This window comes from Rhipicephalus microplus, unplaced genomic scaffold, assembly GCF_043290135.1.
Source record: "Rhipicephalus microplus isolate Deutch F79 unplaced genomic scaffold, USDA_Rmic scaffold_13, whole genome shotgun sequence".
Classification (NCBI taxonomy): Eukaryota; Metazoa; Arthropoda; class Arachnida; order Ixodida; family Ixodidae; genus Rhipicephalus; species Rhipicephalus microplus.
The window spans coordinates 19,949,405-19,972,167 of record NW_027464586.1 but is presented as its reverse complement, the minus strand read 5'-3'; the positions used below and the strand labels follow the sequence as shown (position 1 = coordinate 19,972,167).

General features: G+C 46.5%; 1 protein-coding gene and 1 pseudogene across 1 annotated transcript in view; one reads left to right on the top strand and one right to left on the bottom strand.

Moving 5' to 3' along the window:
• Nucleotides 1-22,763, top strand: part of LOC119162950 (muscle calcium channel subunit alpha-1-like) — a 1,445,695-nt gene that overhangs the window by 385,572 nt on the left and 1,037,360 nt on the right. The window lies entirely within an intron of this gene.
• LOC119162949 (uncharacterized) lies at nt 19,233-20,583 on the bottom strand (annotated as a pseudogene).

Below are 22,763 nucleotides of genomic sequence, written 5' to 3'. Positions count from 1 at the left end.
TAAGTGCCTGAAAACATGAGAAGCGATTATATGTTCCAGGAGTTTGCAACAGATGCACGTGAGAGAGATGGGGCGATAACTTTCGGGTGAATGTTTATCGCCGGCTTTAAACACAGGGACTATTTTACCAATCTTCCAGTCAATGGGAAGCTGGCCTGTTGCTATTGATTGTCTGAAAAGGTGATACAGGATATTAACAGAAACAGAAAGGGTGTTTTTCAGAAGTTTGGAATTTATACCGTCAATGCCAGCTGAAGTAGATAGTTTAAGATTAGTGACAAAAAGTGCGATATTCTCAGGCGTTATTTCAGTAGGTTGCATATAATCTATGTTGAGATCGGGAACGTTCGGAACGTCGGCGTGGTCTTCCCGGGTGAAAACGGATGAAAAGAAGGTGTTACATGCTGAGGTGCAATGACAATCTGAGAGGGGAGCATGGTGATCATCTAGCAAGGAAATCTGTTTAACATCGTGTTCCGCAGATATTTGATTCCAGAATTTTCTAGGATTTGATTTCAGAAGGGAAGGCAAATCATTAGAGAAATACTTTTGTTTAGCTGATTTAATTGTGGAACAGTATATTTTCAAAACATTTTTTACGCCTCCCATGCAGAGGACGTACCAAGTCGTTTAGCCGCGCGGTATAGACGCTTCTTTTTATTTCCGAGCTGCCGGATGGATTTAGTAAACCAGGGGTTTGTTTTATCATTTTTGACCGAAACAAGTGGAATATACCGGTTTGCCAGTGCGCATAATTTGTCTCTGTATAGCATCCAGTTATCATTGACGTCATGACTGGAAGAGGATGGCAGGAATATGTCATGGTAGAAGGTTTCTAGTTCGGAGTTGATTTTGCCGTAGTTAGCTTTATTGTAATCGCGGATTTTATTATGTTCAATGCCAGAGAAAGGTGGTTGAATGTTAAGGGTTATTTGAAGAAGACAATGAATGTGGCCAGATATAACTTATATATGAGCCATGTATGGCGTTTCCGTAAGGGTTAAGTTCACGTGCTAGTGACGCCACACAGGCTCATAAAAGGGTGTTTCACACTCGCCGCTATGGCTACTGATGGCGCTGACTGACACTCCTACGTTTAAAATTCACATATAAACCCAATAAAGTGGCTTTGGGAATAGCCACCAGGATAGCTCAGTGGTTAGGGCATCGATAGCGTTATTCGAAAGTCGTACGTTCGATTCCTGCTCACGGCAAGTAATTTTTCACCCACTTTTCTTTCTTCTTATTTACATTACATTGGTTCTAATAATTTCCGCTATACATTCCTTGGCATTATTGTCTGTTAGATCTAATTTACATTGTGTCAAAACACAGAAAAACATCGAGACCTTAGGTATACACTTCTTCCCCCCCCCATATATATATATATATATATATATATATATATATATATATATATATATATATATATATATATATATATAATATGTGTGTGTGTGTGTAGACTGGTCTTCTCTGGGGGCCAGTCGGGGTATTGTGCCCTGCAAATGTTCTCTGACGTCGACAACACTCGCTTGACTTCTGCAAAGCTACGAGGAGGGCTCTGTCTAGGTCAGACCGTTGGGAGACCCTTGAGCTTTGTTTTTAACAGCTGATCGTGAGAGCAATACTCGGTTCCTAGTGCGTACTTCAAAAATATGCGAAATAGTTTCGAACTTGTTGTGCACCCACTACGTGATCTTAAAGGCGCAGTAGCGTGTGTGCCTTTCGTAGTGGGTCAGTGGTGTTAAAGTATTAAATCATTATGAAAATCCCATGTTTTGACGTCCGATCGATGCTGGTCTAGTGGATAAGGTATTCGGCTGTTACCCGCAAGTCACGGGATTGAATACCGGCTGCAGCGTTTGCATTTTCGATGGAGGCGAAAATGCTGTACACTGTAAACAAAAATTATTCAAGATGGGGGTTTTTCCAGCATATCAACCCACAAAACTACCCTGCTCCGGTCGTTTACTCTCTGGTAGCGAAGTGAACTCGGCACATGTCGTTGTAAAACGCCTCTTGCCTAACGACAGAGCTCACGAACGACATGACCTCGTTATACTCCCCACGGAGTTTCAGGTCACGTGGTTAAAGCTCCCTGTGGGAGTTTTAAAAACACCTTTTTGATCTTGATGTACGTGCGTGTGGGTGTACGGGCGTCTGTTCAATACGCCGATGTGAAATCGAGTGCCTTGTGGGCGTGACCGTGTGAGCATCTGTCGACAGACAATGAAAGCATCAGGGAACATTAGCGGCAGCTGGTTGGTGTTTAGTCTGAACGTTTCAAGGTATTTCGCAGCGTTAAACCGCGCTGGAGATCAGCCCGATTCCTCAGCTAAATGTCGCGAATAACTCGCTTGAAAGTGACGAGTTACGAAAAATTTCGAGGAATAGTTTCATTGGTAAAATTAAGCTGTTGCGATCGTCAGTAGCTGCTTCAGTAGTTTCACCATCAAAAACTTTGAAGCGATGCAAAGTAAGCTTCGCTCGACCTCGGGAGCTTGCAAGCTGGCTGGTGGCCGGTGTGGAAGATGCGCCGGTGACGCACTGCCCCGGCTGCAACGACGTGAGTGCTCCGACTGCCAGTGACGTGCATGCCCCGACCGCCGCTGTAGCGACCATCAGTGGCTGCTTCTGGAGTTTCACCATCTAAAACTTCGAAGCAATGTTACACCTGGTTGAATGTTATTAACGCTGGACGTAGCATCACTATACACCAACATACCGCATAGAGGTGGTATTTATGCAGTAATAAAGGCTTATGAAGGTTCCCCTTTTGATAAACCTATTGATAAAGAAGCGCTTGGTACTCTTTTGAAACTTATTCTTGAAATGAACAATTTCAAGTTTAACAACATTCACTACGTGCAAGCCAACGGCACCTCAATAGGTACGAAAGTAGGCCCTAATTACGCCAACATTTTTATGGGCATTCTGGAAGGTTAATTTTTAGGTAAAACCACACTTCCACCTCTCTATTATAGGCGCTTCACTGGTGATATTTTTCTTGTCTAGACGCATGACGAAGCAAGTGTGCTTGGTTTCATTCCAAAGTTTAATAAGTTCCATTCATCTAATAAGTTCTCACACCAATTTTTGCGCACTTTTGTAAAATTTCTCGATGACACAGTCACTATTTCCAAAGAATCACTTGCCACAAAGCTGTTCCGCAAGCCCACTGACCGACATGAACTCCTGCATTTTCAGAGCGGCCACCCCCAGCATTGCAAAACAGGAATCCCTTATAGCCAGGCTCACCGTTTAAACGATTGTGCTTTGACCGTAGAAATTTAATTGAAAATTATAATAGGCTCAAATGTTCTCCAGTAAAAATAAAATACCTAGAAAACCTAATAGACGATGCCATAACTCGTGCTGACCAACTTAACCACGCCGAGACTCTGATTGAAAGTGACGGGAACGATAGCTCTGTTGAAACTAATCTTGTTCCAACATTTTCATCGTCAGCTCGTATGGTCTCTGCCTGGTTTTCCCGGCTGCGGCGGCTGCATTTCCGATGCAGGCGGAAATGTTGTAGGCCCGTGTGCTCTGATTTGGGTGCACGTTAAAGAACCCCAGGTGGTCGAAAGTGCCGGGGCCCTCCACTACGGCGTCTCTTATAATCATATCGTGGTTTTAGGACGTTAAACCCCACTTATCAATCATTATGGTCTCCGCTATATTGAAATGGCACCACAATATTTTAACACAAAGTGATCATCTTAAATACATTTTTGCTGGGCCACCTCGCGTTGTTTACTGGCGGTATAAAAACCTTCACGACAAGTTAATGTCATCTAAGATTGGTGCCCATAAAGGGCGCGGCTGCGCACCTTGTAACAAACCGTAGTGCAAAATATGTGTGCACATGCGAACCACGCAAGACGTCGCGAGCACGTATTCGGACTTTATAGATTAAATATTCGTGGTAGATTTGACTTCGACACTTTTAATGGCGTGTACATGTTGAAATGTAGTGCCTGTTCGAAACAATATATTGGTCACACAGAAACTCCCTTCAGACTACGCTTTAATAACCACAAACCCCATGTATATATTTTCGCTCATCTACCATCATCACGACACGTTCGCATGCCAGGCCACTCTTCCGACCAAATGAAAGCAACCATTCTTGAGCCTGGTTCCCGCTCAAGTCATGATCTCGAGTTCCGGCAATCATACCTATTAATCAGGTTTAATACTTTAGCACATGGTATCATTGAGGATGCAGGCACCTTGACGTGTCTTCCTTCTACGTAAGTTATCTTGGTCAACAGTACAACAAGCGTAGTCTAGCCTGCTTCTTTATCACAGCCGAATATTTTGATAGTAGAACTTTTCTTTTGAGAGTGCGCGCTTTTGAGAATGTACACAAATGAAAAAGAAGTGATCAATTTATGTATATTGTTATTACTTGTCATCTGCAACGCGTATATTTCATATACTAACTATCTGTTAAGCAAAATATCCCATTTGTAGTGCCGCGATTTACACGTGTATCCCGTAAAGCCGTATCACTTGCTAATAACTGACACATGGTGATATCACACAGTGCTGTATAGATATAGTTTTTATAACTGAAAACCGTTTTTGTGCTGATACAGAGTAGCCTTGTTCTTTATACCAGGGGACGTGTTGGTAAGGGGGCCTCAATCATTGACATGTATAAGTACGTGATTTCTATGCTCTGTTATTACCACACGAAGGCCAGCCAAAACCTCAGACTGAACTGTGCTGAAACGTTCATTTTGTGTGAACTTTTGTTCTATATATATAAGCCAGTGCGAGGGTCTCGTACTGGCAGACTTGGTGTGTTTAGGTTGTATAAGAGGGACAAATAATCAGCAGCCCGCTCATAATAAGTTCACGTGCTACGTGACGCCAAACATGCACATAAGAGTGTTTTCACACTCGTCGTTTGGCTTATAGATGGCGCTGACTGTCACTCCTACTTCTAAATTCACATATATGACCCCCCTAAAAAAAGTGGATGGGGGGAAGGCCGCTGTGGTAGCTCAGTGGTTAGAGCATCGAACGCGTTATTCGAAGGTCGTAGGCTCGATTCCTGCTCATGGCTGGTTATATTTTCATCCACTTTTCTTTCTTCTTATTTACATTCCATTGGTTCTAATAACTTCCCCTGTACATTCCTTGGCATTACTGTTTGTTAGATCACACACACACACACACACACACACATATATATATATATATAAATATATATATATATATATATATATATATATATATATATATATATTGTGTGTGTGTGTACAAATCGCGAGCGTTGAGTTTTACGAAGATGGACACTCGAGTCGACGCAGCGGATCGACTGTGCGGGCTCGAACCGAAGAGCGCGAGTTAGAGAGGGGGTATGTAGGAGGAGGAGGACTGCCTGGGCGATTGAACTGCGGTAAACCAGCCGCACTGTTCATTTAGTTATCTCGGCGAAACCACGCTGGGAACAGAGCCCACCGCGACGACTGATCCAATTTTCCACCGGTTCCCGAATCAGCTCATTGATGCGTCACACGCTGCTTTTATTTCATTCCAACTCCAGTGTTTTCTCCCGCGATGCCGATTCCGGAGCAGTGGCTCGTCGCGTGGTCTGTGAGTTCGTAAGCGATGTCGGCACGGCGGCTTCTTGCTACGTCCTATTTTGTGCCTGTAAAAAAAAACGGCACGCAATTGCCGACAAAACCTAATGATGGGCGCAGTGTGATGACAAGTTTTATTGTAATGATTATTATTTGTTAAATATTACTTTATTTTGCTCTGCATTGCCCGAGACGATGTTTCATCTGGAGCTTACGGTGCCTGATTATTCTGATGACACTTAATCGCTTTGAACATGGGCTGAATGTTCACACAGCAGACATAATTACACGCCACTCGTTCGTTGATAGACTGCGCTCGAAAGTGCACGGCAGCCCCTGAAAGGGCAGGTGCACATGATGGACTGCATTATCGTATTCTTATCTCTCGTAAAGGGGCATGAACAGTGTGTACAAGAGAACGCAAATAGAAGACCCCAGTCACTTCGTACATTCCTTTCTTCGTGTTCTTCATGTGCCATTAGCCAAAATAAAAGCCAGTCTCATTCAATCAATAGCCGTAGTAAGTTTTTGCCACTAGACAATGCAATTCGAAAACTAGTAACCTCTGGTGAGACAACACTCGGACTGTGCAACGGGATTTTTCGTAACTGGCTGCAGGCATTTCGGCTTTTGGGGATGCTTTCACCTCTTTCGTGCACCAGGCCTCATTATCTCATTATTATTATCATTCGTCTCATTATCAAATGTCGTTAGTTGAGCACAGCATCTCAGTACAATTCCCGATAATGCAGCAGCAACAACAGTTGAATAAACCAGTTTGCTTCATCAAAAGTTCGCGTACTGACTCGAATGGCGTGGTTGGTCTATTCTACTGAAAACCGTGTTTTCCAAGTCTGCAGGTCATAAGAGAGTGGCTGAGTCGGAGTTGCGGTTAGGTACATTTGAGGAGCCAAAATTCAAGCCAAACGTAGCCAGGGCAGCCATGCTAATTACATTTATGGTCGAATTTGCCACCATATAGAAGAAAGGCGATGTTACGACATCTGTTCTTGTTGTTATTATACTATATGGTTTTCGAATATGTTAAACCATAAAAGTAATATTACAATATTTTGGCGTTGTTACATTTTCAAGTCAAATGGGAGCTGTAAACACAATTATTATTATTTTTTAACCCTAACTGCCAAATGCAGTAGAGAAGATAGTGGATAAAACACAAACCAAATATGACTAGAATACCTTTAGTAACAAAGCACTTGAGCAGGTTTCCGAGAGAGAAGTAATTCTGTAATTGTGGTGACTGTCGGGTGCAAATGATCCTCACTGCTTCGTCTGAAGGGTAGGTGATTCCAGTAGTTTGCGGCACGCAGTACAAACAACTTCAAGTTTTGAAAATCGGAACATCTACGTCACCGCTATAACCAAGGCGATCAGAGACAAAACGTGTGGGTTGTGTAGGTACACCTATTATATTAAATAGTTTCTGGTGGCAAACATTTCAATGTGTAGTTGAGACTGAGGGGAAAGGCTACATTTGGTGGCTGTTATGCTAGCAGTTCGAATGTAGTTAAAAAAAATCTTCGTGTTCAGCACAATCATACGATTATTCAGAACTATAGTATTGGGATTCCGATGCAATGCCATTCGAGATGTAAATAGGGCAGGCTGTTAGCGTTTTGAGCGACACAGTTAACCTCTTATTATGACATTTAGCTCCATAAAACACATTGCCACCAGTTGGTGATGGAAATACGCCTGAGTAGTTAGTACTAATTTGGGGCACAAATAGATATTTGATGCAGGGTATACTTTTTGCTCGAAAGAGAGAGAGAGCGATTCCTGATTATTCAAGCAAATAAGATATCGTGTATGGATGGACGCATCGACGGACGCACGAATGCATGTATGGACGGAAACGCATGCACGGATGGATGAAAAGAAGCACGGATGGGCGCTTCGCCCCACTCAACATCATTCACTCCTTGGATATGCTGCGATGTTTAAGGGCGAAGTTCCTTAAAGCCGCACCCGTTCGTCCCTTGTAGTAGAGCGTAACATGTCTTACGCTTTAACCTGCAAGATGGTGCCAGTGGGAGATTTCTCTTGTTCATTGTTGAACAATAAAAGAAAATTCGCAGAGTGGCGTTAACTAAAAGCCGAATTCTCCTGTCTTGCATTCCCCAATACCAGCCATTGACATGTACACAGAGCACTCACTATCTGACAAGAAAGGGTGGCTACGCTATACTCGCTGGGCGTAACCTCCTTGGTTTTGAAAATGTTTAGCGAGCGTTCGGCCGCAGTGCCATGAATACAGTGAAGTAGTATATACCGTGAACTCGAGGTGGTTAAAGGTGGTAAGTAGACACGAAGCGCAAGCCGTAAGAAAGTGCGCGTGTGCCACCTCCTATTTATTCCATGGAATGTCCGCTGGATGGCGGTGCTTCTGTATGCGGAATATGCGATGAAAAGATGATGCGATACAATGGTACTAGGAGTGTTGACTAGATGGATGAATGGACACACAGACAGATGCGTGGACGGACGCATAGATGGCTGCACGGACGGATGGACGCATGGAAGAATGCAGGGGTGGATGCGTGGACGAAAGGAGAGACGGACGCATGAATGGACGTGTGGACGCACGAACAGACGCCCGCACGGACGGGCGGATGGACGCACGGATGGACACAAAGATAGACGCATGGACGGACGGAAGCAAGAACGAATGAAAGTATGGATGTTTCGCCCCACTCTCCATCATTCACCACGTGGATATGCTGCAATTTTTTTTTCAGTGTCATCGTTGCGTTCGAAGCTGGGGTTTTAAATGCGGAGCGTTTTATTAGCCCCGAGAACGAACAGTGGCGTCGTTGCGGTCGAGGCTATTTGACGGCAAGGACTCGCATACTCCACCACCGTTGGTTCCTTCTGCGCCCGCCGTGTACCCGATTTTTGGCAAGACATTGGTGATTACATCACAATTATGCGAGGCAAATCTCTCAAGGTGGAAGGCTTATAGCTACTGAAAGTAGCCGAAGCTGTAAAATGTTTTCATGATTTAGCTTAGAGTATACGTCCGAACAAAAGATGTATTGTGAAAATTTTTGTTTTAGTTCCCGAAACCAAGAAATGGGTGCTAAGAAAATACGCAGAGTTCGGCTAACATGATTACAACTAGGCATGAACTCTGGGTTCAGAACATATGTGTGCTGAAGTATCACAAACTAAAGTATACGTTTTCAATTCACTAAACACATTGCGCTTAGCCGAGCAAGTTACGCTTGCATCAGAATATAAATTAAATGATCTGATTGAATTAAGCTTTCTCCAACAGGGAACTTTACACGAATCTGACTGTCGCAAGAATTCACCTAACATATTCAGAAAATCAACAAAACAATACTGCCGCCACACAAACATTTCAGAAACGTAGAGATATATGCCCGCTTCTTTCTTTAAAATAAGGAAAGGATACTTCTCAACAGTCGCCAGGCAACATGTAGTCGTATACCCTGATTTGCGTGAAATGCTGCGGTGATCTACCGGTGTGTCACAAACGATATTGTTCACTTCACGTGGGAGCACCGCACAACAACGATTCGAAGACAAATGCCAGAAAGTCGCAATGAGCTCTTTTGATCGCGCTGTCAGTGACGTGACGTAAGTAACATTTAAACAAGCTTGCCCTTGATGGGTCGACTATTGGTCTCGCACGACATGTGCACGTAATCAACTGCAAGAAAAGTAATTTTAGGTGGCTATCTAAACTGGTAGTTACGAGTGCGTTGCTACGATTCTGCACAAAAGCAGAATCTGACAGCAATTTCCGCACACAACCAAACTTAACCTGAATAATTTCGGTGAAACGAAGTTCGAAAATTATTTCGAGAGAAACATGAAACTAAAAAACGTGTTTAGGGCGCAAGTTCATGAGAACAATCAAAACATCGGCGATGGTATTCAAAGCGAGCACATTCGAGATACTTTGCGGATTCGATGCTGCACGCGAGCGCGATGTTTCGCACAGCAGTGAAAGCACAGTTCCTAAATACGTGAATTCCTTCGATACAAATAATACTAGAGTAGAGAAAACCCAAATATTTTCTAAAGAAGTTACATGAAAAACTCAACCTAATGATTTAAACAAGGTGACTTGCGTCTCAAAATCGCATGAATATGCGCCAATGAATGTGTTGTATTCAAGCAGAAACATGTTCTTGCTTTTCAAACCCCCCAGAATACGGCTTCCGCTGCCAAGATTGGAATCCATCATAGGTGTTAGCAGAGCGACAGGCACCTTTTCACCCCTCTCACATTGCCTATGAAAGAGCGCGCGATTGTGCAATAGCGATGATGATGATGATGATGAAGAACAACAAACTTTTTTTAATTAGCAAAAGGATGCTCCACCCCGTTCAGACGGGGGAGGGGAAGGACTGAACCTAAACGGCCATGATACCGTGGGCCTTGGCGGCGTCTTTGGTTTGCCGTATTAAGCGGGCTTGTAATTTAGTCAGAGCTGAGAAGCGCGGTACATATTCCATCGACTCCAGTAAAAATTTTGTTTTACCAAAAACATTAACAATTCTGTTTTTGTAACATTCATCTGCATATAGAAACTAATTGCAAAACTAATCTGCAAAAACTAATTGCAAACAGCGGAACGCACATGAAGCGAGCGCATTGTCATGTAACTGCACCGTGGCGGGTATAGAAGAGAGGTGCCATGACGTCACTCAAGCCTCCCACCAGGTGGCGCCACCCAAACTTCTCGGAGCTAATAGTCGCGTAGTAGTTCCTAAAAGGAAAAAGAAGAAACAGGCGTGGCATCGTTACTGTCCAGGAAGCGCGCCTGCCTACACTACTTTGTCGATTTCGAATTTCGACCGTACAAGCATTTTTAAAATTTTATAGCTTACCGGCAAGAAGATCTCAATATGCTTTTATCGCAAACCCAGACGCCTTCTTTCTTGCTCATTGGCCACGGTTTCACAGACCTCAGATAATGTTTGTACAAAAGAATCTACAAAGTATAAATGTGGACATTAGAAATGTAATTGAGACTAATGATTCGAATTGTCATGTTATTGTAGAGTATGATGACATATTCCCCCCAAACGCCAAGTTACAATCTCTCAAATTTTTAAATAACATATTATTAGATTACTTGGAGCATGCAGAAACTAAAAATGTAATAGCCACAGATGCTTTCGTAAATAATCAAAAGGCTGGTGTAGGCATTGCCTCTGATTCGCTTGACTGGTCCTTTTCAGTGAGCCTGCCTGACTTTACTCCAGTTTTTGAAGCGGAGCTCGTGGCGATTATTTTAGCTCTTCGAAAACTTCCATCAAATCAAAACAACGCAGTCATAATGACGGATTCTCTTTCAATTTGTGCTGCTCTGACAGCTTCAGAGAACTCTCGAACTCTACGAACATTCAAAACATTAATACCCCCGCAGTTGAGACTTCTGAGGTTACTATCGGTTCCGGGACACTGTGGATTAGGATTAAATGAATTGGCCGATTACTTAGCACGAGCCGCACTTGATGGGCCAGTTTTGTCCATACTGCCAGATGTTGAATATATCACGGCAACAAGATATCGAAAATCAGCAATCTCCACTGATACGATAGAAAAAGTAACTAGATGGACAGAATATAACCACCTCATGTTTCCATGGCAACCCCACTGGAGCCAGTCCAGAAAGCTCGAAGTCTTACTTACTAAATTTTGATGTCGTGTCCCCTCCCCCCCCCCCCCCCTAAACCTGTATCTACACAGAGCTGGTCGGACAACATCACCCCTCTGCTCATTCTGCGGAGAAATGGAATCACTAGATCATTATTTTTTGTATAGTCGCCGCTACAATATACCTCGAAAAAAGTTACTAGTTATGCCATTTCTGAAAATAGGCGTTAGATTGACGGCGGAAACGGCGCTAAGCTTTGGTGCCTCAGTTTTCGGACATTGCCACAGGGATACTTTCAATGCCGTTTGTGATAATATTCAGGCAACCAAGCGTATACCTTTGTGATCTTCAATCCAAAATTATTTATTACTACCCAGGTCAGAGTGATGTAAACGCAGCTGAGTGGTAATAATAACACCTCAAATCTCAAATTGCTCAACCAGATTTTTTTCCTTTTGCTTTTTTTGTTTTTTTACTTTAGTCTTATTATTATACCAATTCATTATACATAGTTAAAATGATCGCAGAAAAACTGCACAACACTTTCTTGGCCAATTCCCCTGAGTGGGTATGAGCCTTCATCCCAGGGAAACAAGCAAACAAATCGTTACTGTCTTTCTCAAGGAAGTTACCTCAACGACACCGCGCAGAGTATAAGAGAGGGGGAGTCCAAGAAGCAAGAGAAAGGTAGAGAATGAGGGATGCTAAGAAACAAAATTTGAAGCCCAAAAACAAGGACCGGAGAGGAAAGTACACAGGTCGAGCGCTAACTTAAAACTGATATTTATTATAAGAAAGAAAGAAAAAAGGTACACCCCTTGTGGACAGCACACATGCGCAGACACTTGCGCATAATGCTCTAATAAAGTGAACCCCCCTCCCCCTTACATACCCACACAAAAAATCACTAATTAAGACACCAGACTCATGCAACTTCACCATCAAGCAAGCTCATTGAAGGCTGGCTCACACGCGCATCGCATTTTTCTTTTATCATAAAGGCTTCGACAATTTCCCTTGTTAATTTGTTGTCATGTATAAACATTACAGAGCAATTACAGAAAAGCGCTTCACATCCGCAGCCACGGCAATGCATGGCAAGGTGCTGTTCCCCTAAGAGAGCTATGATGCTCTCTAAGCCTATGTCTGAGGTAATGATACTGCTCTAAGAGCAGTATGCGCAAGGGTCAACGCATTCTGGCAACGTCCCGACTGACCAACATAACACCGCCCACAGGTGAAAGGAGTGCAATACATAGCCCCTTGTTTACAGGGCACAAACTGCAAGCCATGTTTCACATTGCATTGATTGCTTTCACAAATAATTCTTAATTTGTTGTTTGCAGAAAAATCGACGTCAACTTCGTGTTGAGCGGCCAATTTTTTCAAGCGATGCCAAAATCTGTGAAAACACAGAATAACCACAAAAAACGTTTTTTTAAGTAACACATCACTTTGTTCACTTTTGCACTTCGCCTTGGCAATCTCATGAGCCTTCTGAGCCACTAAAGCAATCACTGTATTTGGATACCTTGTGCTTCGCAACTTATCTACCTGTTTATGAACACTTTGTTCCATGAGATGCTCACATGACATACTGACGGCGGAACGTATACAACACAAAGCAATGCCGTTTTTCATAAGTTTAGAATGTGAATAACTAAAATTAATCAGACTTTTAATGAACCGGGGAAGATACATCCAGCAGATATGCGAATACTGAAAAGAAATTTGCAGGTCAGGGTACTGAATCCCATTATATTGTGGCAACTCAAAAGTGAAATTCAATCCTAGACCTTCTTTCCTAAACATCCTCAAAATATTCACTAAACTGCCGATGAAATTGTTGCTGCTTACAAAGACCAGATAATCATCCACGTAACGCACCATCTTAGTGACCAGGCCACACAAATGCTTTTCTAAGGCCCTGTCGACGCTACCCCCCAAAGTACTGCTCAAAATAGGGGCTACTCGTGACCCGATACGCACTTCCGAACGTTGAGCACAAACTTTGCTTTCCCAGCAAATGAAGGTCGAACGAAGCTAACTTTTCAGCAGTTCCAAAAAACCTTTAACCGAAACACCACAACGGGTTGGGAAGGCAACCTCGTCATTCAAGCCACAAATGTATTCCCCAACGCACCTTAGCAACAAATCTTGTGGCATCGCATAATACAAGTCCTATACATCTATGCTAAACGCCTTGCAACCAACTGGCTTGTCCTTTCTTAAGAGCGCAACGGCGCTCTCAGAACCTGACAATAATTCAGCCAAGTGTTTCCTTCTGAAACAATAGTGCGGAACAGAATACTCTCCTTGTGTGTTTTTGGATTAAAAAGCACCCTCAAAAGAAGACAAGGACAAGCACACAATCAAATGAAGGTTTATTCATCCCGCATTGCATATATAAGTAACAACCAGGAAAAAAGACGAAGAAAGATATACACGAAGGAAACTGGCATTTGAAAAAAAAACATCAGACTTCATATACGCGAAGAACGAGGCAAAAATCAGATGAATCACATGCATGCGCCATTTGCCGAAAATTCAAGCTCCTTATCTAGAAGGGCAACCGATGGTGTGCTCGTGCTTGTCAGGTTATTGGGCCATTCTCTCTGCTTCCACAATGATGCACGTGTGATCATTTTTGTGCCTGTACAATACAACTGTATTTTTATACAGCGCATGGCAACCACACCACAGGGATGTGCCTCAACGGAGCGCCTGCTTGAACACGCACGCAATGTTCGCTGTGGCAACAAGGGCTTCTTAGCTGAGCATGTCAGAAGGTGTCATAGCATGTCAGAAGGTGAGCATGTCAGAAGGTGTCAGAAGGTGTCATAGCTCACGGCTAGTGATTTTTTCACCCACTTTTCTTTCTTCTTTAGATTACATTGGTTCTAATACCTTCCTATCGTCCTATATATATATATATATATATATATATATATATATATATATATAATGCCACGTTCCATTTCCCAAGTTTTTGTTATCGTCCTAAAACACCACACGATTCTCAGCGCAAACCGCGCCTGCAGTTTTCGAGAAGGTTCCAGACTGTAGTAGATCGATTCGATAAGATCACGCCCCCTGTGCGAACGGTACAGATTGTTCTGGAACCTACGCCACCGCCAGCGATAACGCTAGAACATTCGACGGCAAGAGTATAAAATGCCGACGCGCTTCGCCGCTTGTCAGTTGTTGATCGAAGCCCGACGCTCCGTTCGCCGCTATCAGTCCGAGACTGCTATCTGTGCGAGACTGCTGCTGTAATTGGACTTTCCGTTTACCAGGCACAGGTTCGCCCAAATAAACAGTTAAATCTCAACACGAAGTCTCCTGTCTTCGGCCACGTCACGACCCCGTGACATCTGGTGGAGGTGCTGGGTAAAGGCCGAAGGGCATCACCTTAAACTCGAAGAGGCCGTCCGGTGTTATAAGCGCCGTCTTCTCTCGGTCTCTTTCGTCGACTTCGATTTGCCAATAGCCAGTCTTGAGGTCCATTGACGAAAAGTACTTGGCGTTATGGAGCCGATCAAGTGCGCCGTCTATTCGTGGGAGAGGATACACGTCCTTTCTTGTGATTTTGTTCAGGCGGCGATAATCGACGCAGAAACGTTGGGTCCCATCCTTTATCTTCCCTAACACCCCGGGGGATGCCCATGGACTCTTGGACGGCTGGATAATGTCATCCCGCAGCATTTCATCAACTTGTCTCTTCATGGCCTCACGTTCTCGCTTCGAAACCCTGTACGGACTCTGACGGAGTGGTCTGGCATTTTCTTCGGTTATGATGCGATGTTTCGTGATTGGGGTCTGCCGAATTTTCGATGACGACAAAAAGCAATCTTCGTATTGCAGGAGCAGGGTCTTGAGCTGTTCTTGCTTATCGTTCGGAAGTCTGGGATTGACGTCGAAAGCTATGGGAGGGGCTTGGTTCCTCTGAGCAGGTTCCGCAGAATCGGCGAGGGCGAAAGCACTGGTGGCTTCGACAATTTCTTCGATGTATGCGACCGTTGTTCCTATGTTCACATGTTTGTACTCATTGCTGAAATTTGTGAGCATAACCATTGCTTTGCCTCCCCGCAGCTGTGCAATTCCTCTTGCGACGCAAATATTTCGGGTGACCAACAGATGCTGACTGCCTTCAATGACGCCTTCCAAGTCAGGTGATTTAGGAGCGCCGACTGGAATAATGACGCTTGAGCGAGGCGGAATGGTGACTTGTTCTTCCAGCACATTCAAGGCATGGTGTCCTGACGGCAGTCGCGGCGGTAGTGCTTCTTCTGTGGATAACATTATCGACTTTGTTTTTAGGTTGACGACAGCACCATGGAGGCATAAGAAGTCCATGCCAAGGATGACATCTCTCGAGCAACGCTGTAGGACTACGAAGTCTGTAGGATAAATACGGCCATTAATGGTGACTCTCGCTGTGCAGATTCCTGCAGGCGTTACGAGATGACCTCCGGCTGCTCGGATTTCAGGGCCTTTCCAAGCTGTCCGAACTTTCTTTAGCTTCGCGGCGAACGACCCACTGATGACAGAATAGTCGGCTCCAGTATCGACGAGAGCGGTCACACTGTGGCCGTCGATAAGAACGTCGAGGTCGCTAGCTCGCCGTCTCGCATTACAGTTAGGGCGTGGCGTCGGGTCACGGCTGCGTCGGCTTGTTCCGCTGCTTCCGTGTTGCGTCGCCAGGCCACCTTCGGTAAGTGAGCTTTCGCCGTCAGGGCTTTGCCTGGTTGGCATTGTGTTCGGAAAGCTCCGTCGCGGCGTCGTCGTCGTCGGAGGATCTTCGGTAGTTCGTCGCACAGCAACCGCACCTCCACTGGTTGCTGTCCTTAGTTTCCCGGATACGGGGTAGGAGACCGGCCCCGCGTTGGGCCGGAGTACTGCCGGGGGTGCGGTGACATGCGTTGGCTGGGCGACGGCGAACGGGAAGGACTTCGGGGTGTCCATTGAGTTCCTGTCAGGTAGTCGGCGATGTCACGTGGCCGTTCCCCTGGCTGCGGACGTGCTGCATCGACGGCGAAGCCACGCAGTCCCATCTATCGTTACTGGCAACGGCGGTAAGTGTGCCCGGCCTCGCCGCAGTGGTAGCACAGTGGGCGGTGGTCAGGGGTGCGCCAAACGTCGGTTTTCCTCGGCGCACTGCGCTGGCCCGCTGGAGAACGGTAGGTCATCGGTGGGGGTGGTGGCGGCGATGGTTTTTGGCGACGGAAGTGCGACGGGGCGGCGTTTTGGCGTGGACGGGGAGGAGCGTTGTGGCGCGCTGCAGCGGCGTAGCTCATAGTTTCTGGCTCGGGCAGCGGTGTTTGGGGAATTCGAAGTGATTGCCGAACTTCTTCTTGCGCAATGTCAACGATCGAATCCACTTGAGGGTGCGCCGAAGGCAACAGTTTGCGCAGCTCTTCCCGCACGATCGCTCGGATCGTTTCACGCAGGTTTTCGGAGTCACTGGTTTGAGCAGCAGCGCATTCTGGAGTCAGGCGACGATTATACTGTCTGGTGTGCATATCAAGGGTTTTTTCGATGGTGGTCGCCTCGGATACAAATTCTTGGACGGTGTTTGGTGGATTCCTCATTAGTCCCGCGAAGAGCTCCTGTTTGACCCCTCGCATGAGGAAACGAACTTTCTTCTCCTCAGGCATGTCTGGGTCAGCGTGACGGAATAGGTGGGTCATCTCCTCTGTGAAAATTCCAACCTTCTCATTTGGTAGCTGAACCCGGGTCTCTAGTAGAGCAGCGGCCCTCTCTTTGCGAGTGACGCTCGCGAACGTTTGCAGGAATGCGCCGCAGAAAACATCCCACGTTTGGAGGGTGGACTCTCGATTTTCGAGCCAGGTCCTTGCGGTGTCTTCCAAATAGAACACACGACGCAGCTTTTCGTCATGGTCCCAGTGGTTGAGGGCGGCCACACGGTCGTATATTTCTAGCCAGGACTCCGGGTCTTCGAACGATGACCCATGGGAAATTGGTGGTTCCCTGGGTTGATGCATGACCATCGTGGGCTGGGACGCTGCGGTTGTCATTGTCGCTGCAGTCGCGGTCATGGCCTTGGTCTTCCGCGCCTTGTCTTGTAGAACCCCGTACTCCGGTGGTAGCCCTTGCTGTCGGCGGCTTGTTCGCTGCTCTTGGTTGGCGTCGGTGTCTTCTCCGCGACGTGGGCTGGGTTCACGACTTGACGGGGACGTCGGGTACATGAACGAAGCAGCACCTCCACCAGGTACTACTGGCCACCTCCAGGTACTACTGGCCACGTCTTACCACCGACGTCACTCGTTATGTGAGGACATGCCGGGACTGTCAGCGACGCAAGACACCGCCGACATGGCCAGCGGGACTTCTGCAGCCAATTGTTCCACCTTGACGACCTTTCCAGCAGATTGGTATAGACCTACTGGGGCCGTTCCCGACGTCGGCTTTCGGAAATAAGTGGATCGTGGTAGCTACCGACTACCTCACCCGCTACGCCCAGACAAAAGCCCTGCCAAAAGGCAGTGCATCCGAGGTAGCTACGTTCTTCGTCGAAAATATCGTCCTACGTCACGGCGCCCCGGAGGTCCTTATCACCGACAGAGGAACGGCATTCACTGTCGACTTAACTCAAGCGATCTTGGCATACAGCCAAACAAACCACCGCCGGACGACAGCGTACCACCCACAGACCCACGGCCTCACCGAGCGGCTTAACAAGACGATCGCCGACATGCTGTCAATGTACGTCGATGTTGAACACAAGACGTGGGACGCCATTCTTCCGCATGTGACCTTCGCATACAACACGGCGGTGCAGGAGACGACGCAGATATCTCCATACAAATTGGTCTACGGAAGGAGCCCGGCAACGACGCTCGATGCCATGTTACCCAACATCACCGACGAAGAAAACCTCGATGTGAGCGAGTACCTTCAACGCGCCGAAGAAGCCCGAAAACTTGCGCATCTCCGTATCAAGAATCAACAGACGACTGACAGCCACCGTTACAACCTTCGACGACGCTTCGTGGAATACCAGCCCGGTGAACGTGTTTGGGTGGGGACGCCGATACGCCGACGTGGACTAAGTGAAAAGCTTCTGCGACGGTACTTGGTACCGTACAGGGTGGTTCGACGTCTCGGCCCACTTTATTACGAGGTTGTCCCCGACGGCACCACGAACTCTCAACGACGCCGATCGCGACCTGAAGTCGTCCATGTCGCGCGCCTCAAGCCGTTTCATGCGCGTTAACAAATTGAACCAGTGTTTTCTTGTATTATTGTTGTATCGTACTTTATTCATCGTACTTCCTTGCATTATTATTGTACTTTCATCTTTAGTTAAAGCATCGGGACGTTGCCTTTTTTCAGAGGGGGGCAATGCCACGTTCCATTTCCCAAGTTTTTGTTATCGTCCCAAAACACCACACGATTCTCAGCGCAAACCGCGCCTGCAGTTTTTGAGAAGGTTCCAGACTGTAGTAGATCATTTCGATAAGATCACGCCCACTGTGCGAACGGTACAGATTGTTCTGGAACCTACGCCACCGCCAGCGATAACGCTAGAACATTCGACGGCAAGAGTATAAAATGCCGACGCGCTTCGCCGCTTGTCAGTCCGAGACTGCTATCTGTGCGAGACTGCTGCTGTAATTGGACTTTCCGCTTACCGGGCACAGGTTCGCCCAAATAAACAGTTAAATCCCAACACGGAGTCTCCTGTCTTCGGCCACGTCACGACCCCGTGACAATATATATATATATATATATATATATATATATATATATATATATATATATATATAGGGCCCCTAACTTTATGTGGTGGAAAATTTGGAATTCTCCAGTCTCCAGTTCCAGATAGAGAGATCTGGAAAATTCCGCGGCAACTCTAAACATGCAAAATTCTGTGGTAATAATGAACAAATGCAAGAAGGCACGCGTAACAACTTATTTATCACACTTTCAGGCTCACAACATGCCTCCAATAATTAAAATTGGAGAAAGCTGTTGTGGCACAGCATCAGATGGTGCTTGGTGCTCTCTTCACTTAGAGAGTGACGCTTGTGGGAGACCATGTCAGCATAGCGACTAAATTATCTCTCTACATCAACAGAGTTGATTGGTATCGCCAAGTGTTTCAAGGTGACTGATGAAAGAGTTGGAATAAGCTGCTCCATCCCTGCCCAGAAACCCAGGATATCGAAGTCTGCTCCTGGATTTTGTTGCTTGGACACAAATGGAGACGGGTCCCTGTTACTGGTCTTCAGTTCTTTTGCAGTCTTCAGGCAAATCTGCCATTCGGCAGCTAAAGCAAGTGATTCTTCTGCAAGCTGAGGCACGCCTGTCAACTCTGTGCTCTTCTGTGGAAGACACCAAACTTGCAGAGGATCCAAGCACCTAATATCCTTGAAGAATTGCCACGTATTGTACTTCTCCGAGAATGCCTGTGCTTTGTTAGCCGCTTTGGTCATTGCAGCCTTCATCTTGCTTTCAATTTGATTGGCCTCATTATGTGCAACATTTTTTTTTCTTCAGCGGTGATGCAAAATCCTCCTTTGAAGCTGCTTCAAGGTACGCCCAAAGCGTAAGTAATGCATTGTATGCTTTGTGGCAGGCTACGCGCTGACCTTCTGCTGCTTTCAGCAAGCTGAAAACTTTTTTCCCAAATACCGCAATGCACCACATGTTGTACCTGAGCTCAGTAGAGTCTTCGCTTAGCAGTTTCAGAAGAGAATCAACACACTCTGCTTCACCATACTTCTAGTAGACTTGCTGAAGCAATGAGGCATAGTGCTCGAAGTAGGCAGAATGTTGTTCCACAGCCTTAATCCATGAATTCCACCTGCTTTGGACAGGTGCTTGCGGTGCTTTGGCACACTGAGCTCCGCACTCTTCCACATGCGATTTGTAGAAAGCTCTCTTTCTACTCGACAGGCGGAAGGCCTTCTTCATACAAGCGACAAACTTGTCACTAAGGGAAAAGACGCCTGCAGTGTGCTGCCAACAATGTTCACTGTTCGCTACACACGTAATGTGAACAGCACTTTCACAAAGTGGCTTTCTGCACTCCTTAAAGGACTTCACCATGTAAGTGGCGTTATCGCTAACAAAGCCCGATACATCCTCAAATTCAACTCCATACCTCGTGAGTGTTCTTGTCACGATGCGTCCGATGACGGATGAGTTCACTTCAGCTACGAATTTCACTTCCACGAGTACAGGTTGTAGTGCAGCATTCGCCGTTCTGGCCGACTGAACGAACAACGCGTTCACAACCGATTTTGATCGGTCGTCCATGGTTTCGTCTATATTTACAAAAACTGTGGTGCCTTAAAACATAGCTATCAAATTTGCCTCGTGCTTCTCGACTAATTCTGGGAGTCGTCGGCAGAGCGCGTCAAATCCAGGCACCGATCCGCCATTCCGAACGTGTCTGCAGAAACGTCCTCAGTTTCGCATTGTCCACCTTCTCAAGGGGAATATTTGCGGATATCCATGCATGCGAGAACTTGAGCACAACATCGTTCCTCACTTCACAAGCCGTGATTGCGGATTCCAGCGTTTGCAGTGTACTTTGCTTCCTCGGCGCTCCTGAACCTCCGGCTCCATCTTTCGATGGTTCTTCGCCGCTTTTTCGCTTAGAGGAGTCTCTTGTTCCGACATTCTCGCGATGATGATTGCTTTCGATGTGCTCGTCAATAGTTGATTTGCGGCGATGGGCAAAAAAGCACACCTCCATCTTCGTAAAACTTGGCGTGCTCTTATTCTCGAGCGCGTTCCCTGGCAGTCTTTCTACTTAAATGTGACCCTGAAGGCGCCATGTCTTTTCACGCATCGATCTTCCACCAAAGCTAGGGTGGCTAGAACGACCAAAGCAAACGAGAACAAGGCACACGGCACACGTGCAGTCGCAAAAGCGAGTACGTTGGATCGATAGGTGACTACGGCTACTTACGGCTACCGTTAGGTCTTGTTGTCAGTGGTGGCTTAAATATTTCCTACTACTAAAAGAAGATACAGTAACATGAATAATGTTTCTATTAACTAATAAACTATACGAGCGCATTGATTCGCCGACATCTAACACGAACTTTTTTTTTCTTTTGTGAAAAAAAAGAGTACGAAGAGATTGCCTCCGCGTTTCCATCGAGTACGAAACCAGAACCGCCTTCGCTACAGCGCGTTGCGAGCAAGGAGGGTGGTTGCGAGCATGGTCGCAAGTTCGTCACACAGCACCATATGGCGCTAGACTAGTCATACCTGTTCTCAAAGAAGTGGCTCGCCCATTTTGTAATCAAAGCTCATACCAAAAAGAAGTTATTTCACACGCTACAGCGATGTCGATTCTTTATTGCGCGCCCGAAAATCTGTTAGCTGGCATTGCAAACAAACTGACTTTTCGCATTCCCGCGAAGAAAAAAAACGCAATTCCGTGGTTTTTCGCAGAATCGCGGAATAGGGGCCGTATATATATATATATATATATATATATATATATATATATATATATATATATATATATATATATATATATATATATATTGTGGCAATCGAGAGCGCCCTCCTACCTGGCGCCTCATTCCCCAGCTGCCGCACGCGCGCCACCAGCGTAGCCCGGGCGCGCATAAGCACCGGCATCCGCTAAGATGGCTGCCAGGGCGCCTCTTGGTCTGGGCCAGTCCCGCGCTAGCATGTCCGGGCACGCTACGCTGGTGCGCTGCGTGGGCCTAAGTCACAACGCAGCGCCATTTCCCATTGGGCGCGCGTGACATCCTCCTCTCCTACGAGCTATGTTGCGCCCGACTATTCGCTCGTCGCGGCAGGTGCTCTCAGGCCTCCAGGAGAGGCTGACGCGCTGCTAAGCAGGCGGCATCTCGTTCGTGCGTTCGACTTCGGCCCTTGTGCGGGAGTCGTCGCGGCCTAGGCAAGCGTACTTTTTCGGTCTTGCGGAGTTCCCTATACGGCCTGCAAGCCCGTGAGTGTCGCACTGTGTTGCATCTTGGTTTAATAAACCCGTTGTTGTTGTTATCCTGCCTCGTGCCTGGTTTCTGCGCCGTGCCGGAGAAATCGACAAACCCGGCCGCAGCGTCTTCGCACGCAGCGGCAGTGGAGGACGTCGCACCCCTACGCGGTTGCGCTAAGTAGGTAAGCCTTATGCAAACCTATCTCCACATAACTGGCGCCCAACTTGGTTTCGGCATGGCTTCAGAGCAGACCCCTTCGAGGCGCTCGTTCCTGTTCGATCCTGAGGCGACGGACTTGATCTCGTTCGAGGCGGACCGCTGCAACAGCACGGGGTACGGCCCTCTCGGCGACCCTCTGCTTTCGTTCACCGGGAGAGATCCCTTTTTCGGGGCCCCCTATGGTGATGCGAGTCGCTTGAACGATGACCACAGTGCTAGCCAAGCCAGTAACGGGCTGTATCAGCTGTTCGAGACTCACGCACTTACGGGCCCGTCCCCGGCGCAGTCTCCGCTCGCTGGCCTTTCCCCGTCAGCAGCACGGTTGAACGCTCAAAT